Consider the following 15,385-nt stretch of genomic DNA (forward strand, 5'->3'; position numbering starts at 1 on the left):
ACGGTGATGCAAGCAGTCGCCCAGCTCAACCAGGACAGAATCATCGAAGTCGTGCAAGTTACTGCTGACTCTGCTCGAGACAGAGTGCTGGTGTGCCGCGAAGAGACAGCGACATCCACGTGACGGCCGGATAGCTTGACTCTGTGGCTGCCAGAATCCGGTCCACGCAGGACAATTCATAAGTCATCGATGTTCGTGTGATGGCATATCCTCATTGCGCTAAGAGAGGGCTCGCATCTGTGGTAGCTACAGCCAATATTGACACCGGGGAACAGGATGATTGATCGACGCCGCACGACTGGATAGGGTGTTCACGCGGCACGGATGCATAAAATTCACATTGCGCAGGTGGGGTACTTTACTGAAACGGCAGGGTTTGGAATGTATGGGATTTGTATGTCCTGCAGGTACTCTAGTCACGGCAGGGGCATCCTATGAGCCGATCCCACAGCAGCTTCCAGGACCGTGCAGAGTATGACCTGCAGCGTTACATGAGCGGCAAACCCAACGCCGCCTATATTCACTAGCAGAGGGTGTTATTCGCCCTCTGGAGATCGCAAATAAGCCACCATCTGAAATCCGGTTCCCAGTCTCCGCTTGACAGATGCCAAGGGATAGTAGATACCGTGCATGAGATCGATACAAGCTGCCAGACCCTCCACATTTCTTTAGCACACTGCGTCTACGGCCATCACATTCCATGGACTGCATTGGCACGGATGCCTTTGCCTGAGACTGAGGCCGATCTTGTCGATGTGGCCTGGCGCAATCGCGTGAGAGCGCTTTTGGGGAAGCTTCCAATCAGCCGGTCGGCTACACCTACTTTCGCAATTCACGCAGAATAAAATGATACTGCATGGCACTGCGTTGCCAATAGGGTGAGCGAAAGGTGCGCGCCCGGAGCGACAATACAATCGCTACCTCCTAAATCAGACCGCTGCTGCACTTGGTGGTGTTAAAGTGAAGCCACTTTCGAGCTTGCGAGGGTCCAAGAACTGTAGGCGCAGAATAGGCGCTAAGACAGCTAGACTAGTGCTAGATTTGCCCTCCCTCTTTGAAACAGCACAACTACAACGTATATACACGAAATTCAAGCTTAGAATCTGCTTAGATTAACTAACGTGCTTCACCACCGAGCGGGCCACACCACCGAGCGGGCCACTTTTGCCAAGAACTGTACCACTTCCACAGATACAGCTATACAACCACCATTACAGCGTGTATTGTCTTCAAACGAGGCCAAACTGACCTTAGCTGTCCAGGCCACGAAACGCGACGCGAAAATCACGAATCGACTTGCTACAAAGGTATACGACGCGTCTCGAACTACACTAGGGTATCGATTGAATAGACAACCTCCTCGGGGTGACTACGAGCCCAATTCGAAGAAGCTTATAGAGCTAGAAGAGAGGGTGATACTTGAGTACATACTCGAGCTAGATCTTAGAGGTTTCCCGCTATTAAAGGCTAGTGTACGAGCAATAGCCAATTCATTGCTATAAGAGAAGGGTCTCAAGCCCGCTAGTCTTAATTAGACAGACAGGTTTATTAGGCGGTATCGTGAGCTAAAGGTTCGCATAACACGTAGATACGATCGTTAGCGAGCCCTAATAGAAGATCTAGACGTTATCGAGAAGTGGTTCTTGTTTATACGTAATATAAAGGAGAAGTATAGTATCCTTAACTAGGATACCTATAACTTCGACGAGATAGGGTTTGTAATAGGTGTCGTTACGTCTTAGAGCGTCGTTACGGGTTTAGAAAGGCGTAGTAGAAAGAGGAAGGTCGTTTAATAGGGTAATAGAGAGGGAGTAGAGAGATAGCGTATTAGATAGCTCTTATACGAAGCGAGATTAGTAAGCTACGTAAGTCTAACGAGGCCCTTATATAGCGGAAAGTACGAAAGCGCAAGTATATTTAGTCTAGAGGGTCTCTAACCTTCGATAAGACGTCGTAACTAATACCTCTAGAGGATACTAGGAGGTAGGAAGTAAGTAGAGAGTCGCTAGATAGTGTTTAGCTAGTACTAAGGCTACGACGCTATAAGCGATATAGCGAGTCGGAGTATAACGTACGTACTTATTAAGTAGACTCGCTAGATAGCGAAGAATCTAAAGAGGAATTGTCCTCCTAGTAACGATTCTATAGGACGTCGTCGTATTAAGATACCGTCGTTCTTAAAGTAGAAGTAGTATAGTTCTTAGTAAAAGTAGCCCGCTCGGTAGTATAGCCCGCTGTCTTAGTAAAAGTAGCCCGCTCGGTAGTATAGCCCGCTTAGAACAGTACCGCCTAGTAGGAGCAGTGTAGGAAGAGAGGACACGACGTAGCGCGACGAGACCGGCTAGGAGCGGGGGCTAACGGGGTAGTGACATAGACTACGTACGTTTAGAGGGAAAGCTAAACTAGATAAGGAGTCGTCGGGGGCGGGAAGGGGTTTCACCTATTCGGGTTTCCCTTTGTATATAACAATAGATATATACCTATATAGGCCGGATAGGGTCCTAGAATAGGGGAATGACAAATCTATCTATCTATCTATCTATATAATGTTACGGCGGCACTTAGGATAGTCTATTATCCGAAGTAAGCCTAGATAAGGCTCCGCTAGTATAAAGCTTACGAGCTTTACGACCTCGTCTTTTACCTATTTAGGTAAGCCGGTAGCGCGGGTCTAAGTAGGCCGCTTATGTAGACGTAATATATAATAAGTACTATACGTCGGGTAGCGGTAGTATAGATTATACGCTACTTTATAGTCTAGAAGGGTTAGTAGAGAGCTCTACTCCGCTACGCTTACCTTTAGAGGTTTATAACCGCTAATAGCATATTTTACCTTATATAGTATAAACTCTATCGTAGATAGCCTAGTATATTACGCTACTAACTAGTATCTTATACTCCCTATAGGCGGAGCGAGCTCTCTTACTATTTACCGGAGTAAAATAACTTAGTATAGAGCAATAATTAGATAATTTAATAAAGTTAAGCGGACGATAATACTATATTTAAGTATACGATAGGACTGAGGCTACCTCTAGATCGAACTTAGGACCTCTAATATTTCCGGTAAGTAAGATCATTATACGCCTAAGTAAAAGTCCGTATAACGGGACTATTACCTAAGCTATCTTACTAGTAAAAGTTATATAATCTATACCTTACTATAGTTATTATTAAATAGGTACGGATTGATAGTAGCGGAGTAGAGTAAGAGATTAACCCTAACTAACTAATAGTACGAGTATATAGTAATATACTAGGAACTAATATATTAATTATATTAGATAACGTGCTTTACTACCGAGCGGGCTATACTACCGAGCGGGCCACTTTTACTAAGAACTGTACTACTTCTATAGATATAGCTATATAACTACTATTATAGCGTATATTGTCTTTAAACGAGGCCAAACTGACCTTAGCTGTCCAGGCCACGAAACGCGACGCGACAATCACAAATCGACTTACTATAAAGGTATACGACGCGTCTCGAACTACACTATAGTATCGATTAAATAGACGACCTCCTCGGGGTGACTACGAGCCTAATTCGAAGAAGCTTATAGAGCTAGAAGGAAGGGTGATACTTAAGTATATACTCGAGCTAGATCTTAGAGTTTTCCCGCTATTAAAGGCTAGTGTACGAGTAATAGCCGATTCATTACTATAAGAGAAGGGTTTTAAGCCCGCTAGTCTTAATTAGACAGACAGGTTTATTAGGCGGTATCGTGAGCTAAAGGTTCGCATAACACGTAGATACGATCGTTAGCGAGCCCTAATAGAAGATCTAGACGTTATCGAGAGGTAGTTCTTACTTATACGTAATATAAAGGAGAAGTATAGCATCCTTAACTAGGACACCTATAACTTCGATAAGACAGGGTTTATAATAGGTATTATTACGTCTTAGAGCGTCGTTACGGGTTTAGAAAGGCGTAGTAGAAAGAGGAAGGTCGTTTAATAGGGTAATAGAGAGGGAGTAGAGAGATAGCGTATTAGATAGCTCTTATACGAAGCGAGATTAGTAAGCTACGTAAGTCTAACGAGGCCCTTATATAGCGGAAAGTACGAAAGCGCAAGTATATTTAGTCTAGAGGGTCTCTAACCTTCGATAAGACGTCGTAACTAATACCTCTAGAGGATACTAGGAGGTAGGAAGTAAGTAGAGAGTCGCTAGATAGTGTTTAGCTAGTACTAAGGCTACGACGCTATAAGCAATATAGCGAGTCGGAGTATAACGTACGTACTTATTAAGTAGACTCGCTAGATAGCGAAGAATCTAAAGAGGAATTGTCCTCCTAGTAACGATTCTATAGGACGTCGTCGTATTAAGATACCGTCGTTCTTAAAGTAGAAGTAGTATAGTTCTTAGTAAAAGTAGCCCGCTCGGTAGTATAGCCCGCTCGGTAGTAAAGCACGTTATATCTGAATAATATAATATATAATCGTCTAATAAGGAAGGTGTCAAGATGTAGCATCTTAAAGGGAGTTAACAATTAGGAAGTGATCTAGTAGCCTAAGGCATCCACGATAACTCAGCTTGTAGGGAGATACCTTCTCTCCCCTTTAGCTTAGATAGACATCTAACACAATCAATATATTGGTTCCTGATATATTGCTGTATACTCGTGCTATTAGTCAGTTGAAGATTGATCTCTTACTCCACTCCGCTACTATCTACCCGTACCTGTTCAACAGGTTATGAGCCCGGGTTTGTGTAGGAATAAGAGCAACCTATATCAGTACAGGTTACTTGTATCCCTTGCTATCGTAGTAGAAAACGTCTAGGAATCAGAAGTCTACCCCGTCTATCCTGTCAAGGAGCTTAGTTCGATACTAAGTAATAGGTAACCTAGACAAGGACTCTATGCGGCTTACTTAAAGCCAATACCTTGAAGATACTCTGTAGGCAGAACTGCATCGAGATACTATTAAGAAGGACTTCAAGTAAGTCATTTGAAGCTCTGCTAGGAGAGACAGACCTGTGTCCTAGCCCCGAGACCTCATACCGCTCCTTTACTTTACTAAGCAGGCCTTAGTATCCACACCTACGAACTTTCCCATTCTACACTAGAAGCCTCAGTAGGATCTGAGCCACCACTTTGGAACATACACACCTTGTTTCATTACATCCAATTTATTATGGATTCATACCAAGAGAAGACAGAGGAGAAGGGAGGCAAAATCCCAATTCTTGGGAGGGACAATTGGAAGAGATGGTTCAACCTTCAGAGATACAAGATGGAGAGCCAATCAGCATTCTTTGCAATTGATGACCTAATGGAAGTGTCTTTTGACAACATCAAGGGCAAGACTCTGAAACTCCAAGAAGAGGCTACAACCAAAGAGATCCTCAATACGCCAACATGGACAAGACACAATGCAGTGTGCAACTTCAGTATCCTTAGTAGGATCACAGAAGAAGATGAATTTGAGCTTAAGGGCTCATGTGAATCTAGAAGAGCTGCTGAGAAGTGGGTGTATCTCTAGAACAAGTATAGCCAGGTGCTACCAACCCATGCACATGAGCTCACAAAGCAATTTGTGACCTTTGAGATGAGTAAAGAGTTCACTATCAGATCTGCATGGACACACCTGGTTTCTCTTGGAAAAAGGATTGCTGATGTTGACCCAGAGGGTCAGTATTACAGGAAAGCTGATGTGAGGATGACCCAGCTCTTAAGCTCACTGCCACCTGACTACCATATAGCCAGGGATACTATCATGGCTCAGCTAAAGATGGATCATGAAAGGACCTTAAAGATCCTTGAAGCTCAAGAAGCCAGGTTGGATCCCTCTAAGGCTGAGTATGGCATAGCAGCCACCTGGGTCAAGCCCTCAGGTCTAGCAAGACCACTCTCCTGCCTTCTCTGTGAGAAGGATCATCTGATCAAGGACTGCCCTAGTTTGCCCAAGGCAAGAAAGGTCCTTAGATCTCATTCCCAACCACCATCTTCCCAGAATACAACACATATCAAGAAGAAGAGAACTCCACCACCCACTTCAAGGAGGACACCAAGAGAGAAGTCCTCTATAGAAGAACTTAAGAAAATGGTGAAGAAACTCAGCTTTGACATACTGTCACTCCAGAAGAACCAGGCCTAGTCTTATACCTCTAAAGCAAAGAAGACTGGAAAAGGGTTTTCCGCCTAAGAGTCACGTGACTCATGCAGCTCATCCCCAGGGACAATGTCTGATGATGATGAGTATGATGAAGTGGCTCACTCAACTGCAGAAGTCCAAGGCAAGTTCCCCTCGTCAGAGTGGTTACTTGACTCCTGTGCTTCATCCTATATGACTGACCAAAGCTGCCTCTTTAGATCTATGACTCCCTTGACAAGGAAGAAATGGATCAAAGTGGGAGGTGAGTTTTTATTAGCCACTCATATTGGGAATGTAGAGATAAGTGGGAGAGCTGGCAGAAAAGTTGTTTTAGAAGATGTCCTGCTTGTACCTAAGCTAGGAGTGAACCTGGTTTCATAGAACCAGTTTAGCAAGCAGTTTGGTGTGCAACCTCTATCATTTTCTCTTGTTTCCCCCTCTGGTGAGACTGTTGTCTAGACAAAGCTCCTTAGGGGGGTTCCATTCATTGATGAGATTTCTCCCCTCCTACAAGAACGGGCACATTACTCATTATATACACCACCAATAGAGAATGCCTTTGTGACTGCTCAATCAGAGACCGACCTGAAGCAGTGGGAGCTTTGGCATAGAAGATTTGCACACCTTAGAAAGAATTTGCTCTAGAATCTTCACAAGGTAACAGACTTAAAAGAACCTATTCCTATCCCTAAGGATAGCTTTCACCAGTGCAGAGTATGTTCAATAGCAAAGATGAAGAAGTACAAAGGCAAAGTTACAGAGAGAAGACCTGAAAGACTTGCCCTTGTATCTATTGACATATGTGGCCCACTACCAATCTCAAGACTAGGATTCAAATACTGGCTTGAGATTGTTAACAACTTCTCTAGGAAGAAGTGGACCTTTCCTCTTAGGAAAAGAGAAGATGCTCCAGTTGCTCTCTAGAACTGGAAGATCAAAGCAGAGAGGAAATCATTAGCGCAGCTGAAAGCAGTAAGACTTGACAATGCAAAAGAACTTATTGCATTAGTGAAGCAGTAGGAGAAGGATTTGGGGATTGGGCTCGAGCCGACTGAGGCATACAACTCTCTACAGAATGGACTAGTTGAGAGGTCAATACAAACCTCAGAGGACTCTATAAGGGCAATGCTTGAAGAGGCTAAAATGCCGGTTGAATTTTGGCCTGAAGCACTAGAGGCCCAAACTTATATCAGGAACAAACTGCTAAATGGCCTAGATTACGATAGGTTCAAGGTTTCACCAGATGAGGCTTTTGATAGTATCAAACCGACCATCAACCATTTGAAAGTTTGGGGATGCAAAGCTGTTGTCTATATAGACACAAGATCCTAACCTTAATAGGCAAGAAGTGACAAGCTAATGAATAGGGGTAAAGAAGCAGTGTTTATTAGGTATATTGAAAACATAGCTAAAGCCTAGCTCTTTTAGGAACCAGACATAAGAGCTGTTAAACAACACACACATGCAGACTTCTTTGAGGACCAGCCTGGAGGTGATATGGGTCTCAATGTTCCAACATTGAAACTACCAAGCAGTGCACTAGCTAGGAAGCCCTTAGGAAGGCCGAGGAAGAACGTATCCTTAGGACAATCTACCTACCATTCAGGCGTCCATCAGAGCCCCCCCGAAATAGATCAGCCAATTGAGAGCCCTAAAGTCGCTTAGCCGAGAAAGCTGTTTGTGCAACTTCCCTAGCCTCCGGAGAACGTAGGGGAATTTCAGAAAATCGATCAGCCAATTGATAGAAGCTCCCTAGATCCCTAGGAAATAGACGTTACTAGGTCATAAGTGACGGTCCCTAAATCATCCCTTGGAAAGAGAAAGGCTGACTATGATGTTGAGGGCTATGACATGAAACAGAAAGCCCCAAAATCCATGGTCCCTAAGCCCGAACTAACCACTGAAGTGGGAGAAGCAATGGACCTCTCAGAGAACCTTGCTGCTTTTCACTAAGCTTTCTTTATAGCTATGCAATCAGTGGACAGTTCAATACTATAGGATAGCGAATTCCTAGAAGAAGTTAAGGAAATGGCCTTTGTAGTAACTGTAGAAGCTATTGTATATAAGCAAGAGGTCCCAATTCCAAAATCCTATAAGGATGCTATAAATAACAAGAAATGGGGACATCTTTAGAAGGAAGCAATCTAAAAGGAACTAGATGCTCTATAGAGTAACAACACCTAGGAAAATTCTGTTCCACTAAAAGGAGCAAATCTAGTTACATCAAGATAGGTCTTTGATATTAAGAGAAGCATTAGTGGAGCTATTGAAAAGTTCAAGGCTAGACTAGTTGTAAGGGGCTTCTTATAGAAGTTTGGTGTTGACTTTATAGAGACATTTGCACCTATAGTAAGACAGGACACCCTTAGGGTGTTTATGGCTATTGTGTATAAGAAGGATCTTTATCTTTACCAAGTAGATGTGAACAATACATTCACAGAAAGCACCCTCTATAAAGACATCTTTATGTTACTACTACTAGGAGTTGAGCTTCCACTAAACATAGTGTTCAAAATCCTCAAAAGCTTATATAGACTTAAGCAAGTAGCTAGAGATTGGAATCAACTCTATGTGTCAAAGCTCAGAGAGATTGGATTTACACAGTCAGAAGTAGATCCATGCCTACTTATCTATAAGAAGAGGGAGATCATAATCCTTATATATGTGGATGACATTCTAATTGCTGTACCAAAGTTGACAGATGTTCTCTAGTTCAAAAGAGAACTTGGCAAGATCTTCAAGATCAAAGATCTAGGTGAACCTGAAAAGATCCTTAGTATGAGAGTCACAAGGGACAGGAAGAGAGGAATCCTAAAACTTGACTAAGGACACTTTGTTAGGGACAGCCTAGCCAAGATAGGAATGAACTATAAGAAGGCAGCACCTATACACTTACCTATAGACAGCTATGAGGCCCTCAAACCTTCAAGCCATATAGATAAGAGGTGTGACAAGGCAGAGTACTAGAGTATCAATAGTACTTAGATGTGGCTAGCAACAATCACAAGGCTAGACATTGCTTTTGCCCTAGGAAGGATAAGCTCATTTGTGAGTGACCTATCCACCTACTACATGAAGGCTTTGAAGAAGATCACTAGGTACCTAAGATCATACCCTAATCTAGGACTTCAGTTCTCAAAGTCTAGAAAAGGACACCTTATTAGATCCTATGATTCTGATTATACAATAGACAAAGCAGACAGAGTCTCAATCCTTAGGTATATCTTCTTCCTCTGTAGGGCACCAGTTTCTTAGATGAGCAAGAAGCAAAAGTCTGTAGCAACATCCACAATAGAGGCTAAATATATAGCTATAAATGTATGTGCGAAGTAGTCCCAATTCCTAGCTTCACTGCTAAGAGAAATAGATTGTCTAGAGTTAGTAGGAGACTGTTCCTATCAACTAAGAATCACTAGAAACTAGGAGACTGTATCAAATTTCAGACCAGTCTAATTAAGAGGTGATAATCAAGCTGCCCTCACTCTAGTAAAAGATGTACATGTTTATAACAAGTCGAAGCACATTGACATTGCCTATAACGCTGTTAGGAAACTTTAGTAGAGGAGGCTTATTGCTGTTAAGTACACCCCAACCTCTAAGATAGTTGCAGACGGGTTTACGAAACCAAAGACTAGTCTATACTTCTAGAGGTTTATAAGCTAGCTAAACCTGTCATAAAAAGGTCCAAGTACTATTGACAGGAAGTAAGTAGACTATAACCTCCTATACGAGATAAGTAGGAGTGTTAAGATATAGCATCTCAAAGGGAGTTAACAATTAGGAAGTGATCTAGTAGCCTAAGGCATCTACGATGACTCAGCTTATAGGGAGATACCTTCTCTCCCCTTTAGCTTAGATAGACATCTAACACAATCAACACATTGGTTCCTAATATATTGCTACATACTTGTGCTATTAGTTAGTTAAAGATTGATCCCTTACTCCACTCCGCTACTATCTACCCGTACCTATTTAACAGAAGGCATAATTACTCTTACCCTCTCTACCTATCGTTATAGCTAATTCCGAGTCTCCTACGCGTAGCTATAGTATATTACGTACCTTGTTCGACGCTAACTAGCCGGTACTACGGAATCACTCCTTATATTACGGGCCTAGGTGGACGTCTAGTGAATAGCAGTCGGTCACGTGACTTAGTACGGGCCGGCCCGTATACCTCGGCTTATATATTAACTTTCCGTACCTCGTACTCCTCTTAGATAGCCTATCTAACAACTTCGTTATTTGCCCTATATTAAGAACGGCTCCCTTATACTTTATTAGACCTCCTTTACTAATAGTAGAATACGTACTACGAAGGACCTATAAAGTCATAGGTCAAAGATGTTAAATAGGTTCGAATTAATAGTAGCGGAGTAGAGTAAGAGATTAATCTTTAACTAACTAATAGCACGAGTATATAGTAATATATTAGGAACCAATATGTTAGTTATATTAGATGTCTATCTAAGCTAAGGGGGAGAGAAGGTATCTCCCTATAAGCTAAGTTATCGTAGATACCTTAGGCTACTAGATTACTTCCTAATTGTTGACTCCCTTTAAGATGCTATATCTTAACACTCCTACTTATCTCGTATAGAAGGTTATAGTCTACTCACTTCCTATTAATAGTACTTAGACCTTTTTATGATAGGTTAAGCTAGCTTATAAACCTCTAGAAGTGTAGACTAGTCTTTAGTTTTGTAAACCCATCTGTAACTATCTTAGAGGTTGGGGTATACTTAATAGCAATAAGCCTCCTCTACTAAAGTTTCCTAATAGCGTTATAGGCAATGTCAATGTGCTTCGACTTGTTATAAACATATACATCTTTTACTAGGGTGAGGGCAGCTTAATTGTCACCTCTTAATTAGACTAGTCTCAAATTTGATATAGTCTCCTAGTTTCTAGTGATTCTTAGTTGATAGGAACAGTCTCCTACTAACTCTAGACAATCCATTTCTCTTAGCAGTGAAGCTAGGAATTAGGACTGCTTCGTATATACATTTATAGCTATATATTTAGCCTCTATTATAGATGTTGCTACAGACTTTTGCTTCTTGCTTATCCAAGACACTGGTGCCCTACAGAGGAAGAAGACATACCTAAGGATTGAGACTCTGTCTGCTTTGTCTATTACATAATTAGAATTATAGTATCTAATAAGGTGTCCTTTTCTAGACTTTAAGAATTGAAGTCCTAGATCAGGGTATGATCTTAGGTACCTAGTGATCTTCTTCAAAGCCTTTATATAGTAGGTGGATAGGTCACTTACAAATGAGCTCATCCTTCCTAGGGCAAAAGCAATGTCTAGCCTTGTGATTATTACTAGCTATATCTAAGTACTATTGATACTCTAGTACTCTGCCTTGTTACACCTCTTATCTATATGGCTTGAAGGTTTGAGGGCCTTATAGCTGTCTATAGGTGAGTATGTAGGTGCTGCCTTCTTATAGTTCATTCCTATCTTAGCTAGGCTGTCCCTAATAAAGTGTCCTTGGTCAAGTTTTAGGATTCCTCTCTTCCTGTCCCTTATGACTCTTATACTAAGGATCTTTTTAGGTTCACCTAGATCTTTGATCTTGAAGATCTTGCTAAGTTCTCTTTTGAACTAGAGAATATCTATTAACTTTAGTGTAGCAATTAGAATGTTATCTACATATATAAGGATTATGATCTACCTCTTCTTATAGATAAGTAGGCATAGATCCACTTCTGACTATATGAATCCAATCTCTCTAAGCTTTGACACATAGAGTTGATTCCAATCTCTAGCTACTTGCTTAAGTCTATACAAGCTTTTAAGGAGAACACTATATTTAGTGGAAGCTCAACTCCTAGTAGTGGTAACATAAAGATGTCTTTATAGAGGGTGCTTTCTGTAAATGCATTGTTCACATTTACCTGGTGAAGATGAAGATCCTTCTTATACATAATAGCCATAAACACCCTAAGGGTGTCCTGTCTTACTATAGGTGCAAATGTCTCTATAAAGTCAACACCAAACTTCTATAAGAAGCCCCTTATAACTAGTCTAGCCTTGAACTTTTTAATAGCTCTACTAATGCTTCTCTTAATATCAAAGACCTATCTTAATATAACTAGATTTGCTCCTTTTAGTAGAACAGAATTTTCCTAGGTGTTGTTACTCTATAGAGTATCTAGTTCCTTTTAGATTGCTTCCTTCCAAAGATGTCCCTATTTCTTATTATTTATAGCATCCTTATAGGATTTTGGAATTGGGACCTCTTACTTGTATATAATGGCTTCTATAGTTACTATAAAGGCCATTTCCTTAACTTCTTCTAGGAATTCGCTATCCTATAGTATTGAACTGTCTACTAATTATATAGCTATAAAGAAAGCTTAGTGATAAGTAGTAACGTTCTCTAAGAGGTCGTTTGCTTCTCCTACTATAGTAGTTAGTTTAGTCTTAGGGACTATAGATTTTAGGGCTTTCTATTTCATATTATAGCCCTTAAAATTATAGTCAGCCTTTCTCTTTCTAAGGGATGATTTAGGGACCGTTACTTATAACCTAGTAACGTCTATTTCCTAGGGATCTAGGGAGCTTATCTTAATTAGCTAATCGATTTTCTGAAATTCCCCTACGTTCTTCGGAGGTTAGGGAAGTTATATAAACAGCTTTCTCGGCTAAGCGACTTTAGGGCTCCTAATTAGCTAATCTATTTCGGGGGTACTCTAATAGACGCCTAAATAGTAGGTAGATTATCCTAAGGATACGTTCTTCCTCGGCCTTTCTAAGGGCTTCCTAGCTAGTATACTACTTAGTAGATTTAATATTAGAACATTAAGACCTTGTTACGGGACAGCCCTTTTTACGAACTGTCTTATAATATAGTATCGTCGGCCGTACGCCCGCGCGCTAGCGGCCGCTAGTACCCGCTAGCTCTATTTACGCGACTTTATCTTCTCGCGCTTCTCGCGCTCTCTTAGATAGCTCGCGTAACTATATATGTCTTTGCCCGACCCTATTATAGTACTCTCGCCCGTAATAGTTAGTTACGCCTACCTACGAGTAGAGAGCTAACCTCTACGTATAATACCGAGACCGTACGAGACAATACGATAGTACTAGACCGTAAGATTAATTCGCGATAATAGAGAACGCCGACGAGGCCTCTTAACGCCCTCTCCTACGACCTTTAAGTATACGACCTACCGCCGCTACTTAGCGATAGTAGTACCTATATCGTACGCCCTCTATCTTAGCCGAGTTACTAACCGGAGACCCTTAGAACCTAGAACTTTAGAACTAGCTTAACTTAATCCTTAGCGATGGTATATATCCGGACCGCGTAAGTAGGATAACGTGCTTTACTACCGAGCGGGCCACTTTTACTAAGAACTGTACTACTTCTATAGATATAGCTATATAACTACTATTATAGCGTATATTGTCTTTAAACGAGGCCAAACTGACCTTAGCTGTCCAGGCCACGAAACGCGACGCGACAATCACAAATCGACTTACTATAAAGGTATACGACGCGTCTCGAACTACACTATAGTATCGATTAAATAGACGACCTCCTCGGGGTGACTACGAGCCTAATTCGAAGAAGCTTATAGAGCTAGAAGGAAGGGTGATACTTAAGTATATACTCGAGCTAGATCTTAGAGTTTTCCCGCTATTAAAGGCTAGTGTACGAGTAATAGCCGATTCATTACTATAAGAGAAGGGTTTTAAGCCCGCTAGTCTTAATTAGACAGACAGGTTTATTAGGCGGTATCGTGAGCTAAAGGTTCGCATAACACGTAGATACGATCGTTAGCGAGCCCTAATAGAAGATCTAGACGTTATCGAGAGGTAGTTCTTACTTATACGTAATATAAAGGAGAAGTATAGCATCCTTAACTAGGACACCTATAACTTCGATAAGACAGGGTTTATAATAGGTATTATTACGTCTTAGAGCGTCGTTACGGGTTTAGAAAGGCGTAGTAGAAAGAGGAAGGTCGTTTAATAGGGCAATAGAGAATAGGCAATAGTAATTAAGACTATCTATATAGACGGAATAGCGCTCCTACCCTACGTTATCTTTATAGGCAAACAGTACATTAGTACCTAGTACTAAGACGGTAACTTAGGTCTAGACTAGACAATCGGGCTAATAGAGAACGGCTAGACTAATAATAAGTTCGGTATACGGTAGCTAGAGCATTTCTAGAAGTATACTATAGCTCGTACGACTAGGGTATAGAGACTACTTATTATCGATAGCTACGAGAGCTATAACTCGAAGGCATTCTAGAATCTATATAAGGAATATAAGATCTTGGCCCTATATATACTATCGTACGCCTCGTACTTACTCTAGCTATTAGATATAGGTTACTATTCGCCTTTAAAGAAGGTATACGGTACTTAGCTCTCGGGCTTAGTACGCTAGCGCATTACTTATATCGATAAAGTAGAGTTCCTACGCGCCTTCCGGGTAGCCTATGACGCTATATTTAGATAGGAGAATATCCTATCGAGCTTTAGAGGCGCTGGTTTGGTTCTATATAATCTATAGGTAGTAATAGACAAGCTTAATATTAAGCTACGTACGCTAACCCCTCTAGCTCCGGACTCTATCCCTTAGGAGTCGAAGACACTACGAACTATAAAAGAATTCGACTCTTAATCGACACTAGTAACGAACAAAATACGTGCCCGGGTAGGTTCATCGCTAAACTCGTTATAGGAAGGGGTATATTAGCTTATAAAAGGGAACAGAGAGATAGCGTATTAGATAGCTCTTATATAAAGCGAGATTAGTAAGCTACGTAAGTCTAACGAGGCCCTTATATAGCGAAAAGCACAAAAGCGTAAGTATATTCAGTCTAGAGGGTCTCTAACCTTCGATAAGGGGTTATAATTAATACCTCTAGAGGATACTAGGAGGTAGGAAGTGAGTAGAGAGTCGCTAGATAGTGTTCGGTTAGTACTAAGGCTACGACGCTATAAGCGATATAGCGAGTCGGAGTATAACGTACGTACTTATTAAGTAGACTCGCTAGATAGCGAAGAATCTAAAGAGGAATTGTCCTCCTAGTAACGATTCTATAGGATGTCGTCGTGTTAAGATACCGTCGTAATGAAAGTAGAAGTAGTATAGTTCTTAGCAAAAGTGGCCCGCTCGGTAGTATAGCCCGCTCGGTAGTAAAGTACGTTATAGTATAAGTTGTTAAATAGGTATAATATGTGTATATACGGAAGTCAGGACACGTAATAGGGAAGGAGGAAGGACTAATATAGTATACGAAGGTATATAGT

Source organism: Fulvia fulva, chromosome 13, assembly GCF_020509005.1.
Source record: "Fulvia fulva chromosome 13, complete sequence".
Classification (NCBI taxonomy): Eukaryota; Fungi; Ascomycota; class Dothideomycetes; order Mycosphaerellales; family Mycosphaerellaceae; genus Fulvia; species Fulvia fulva.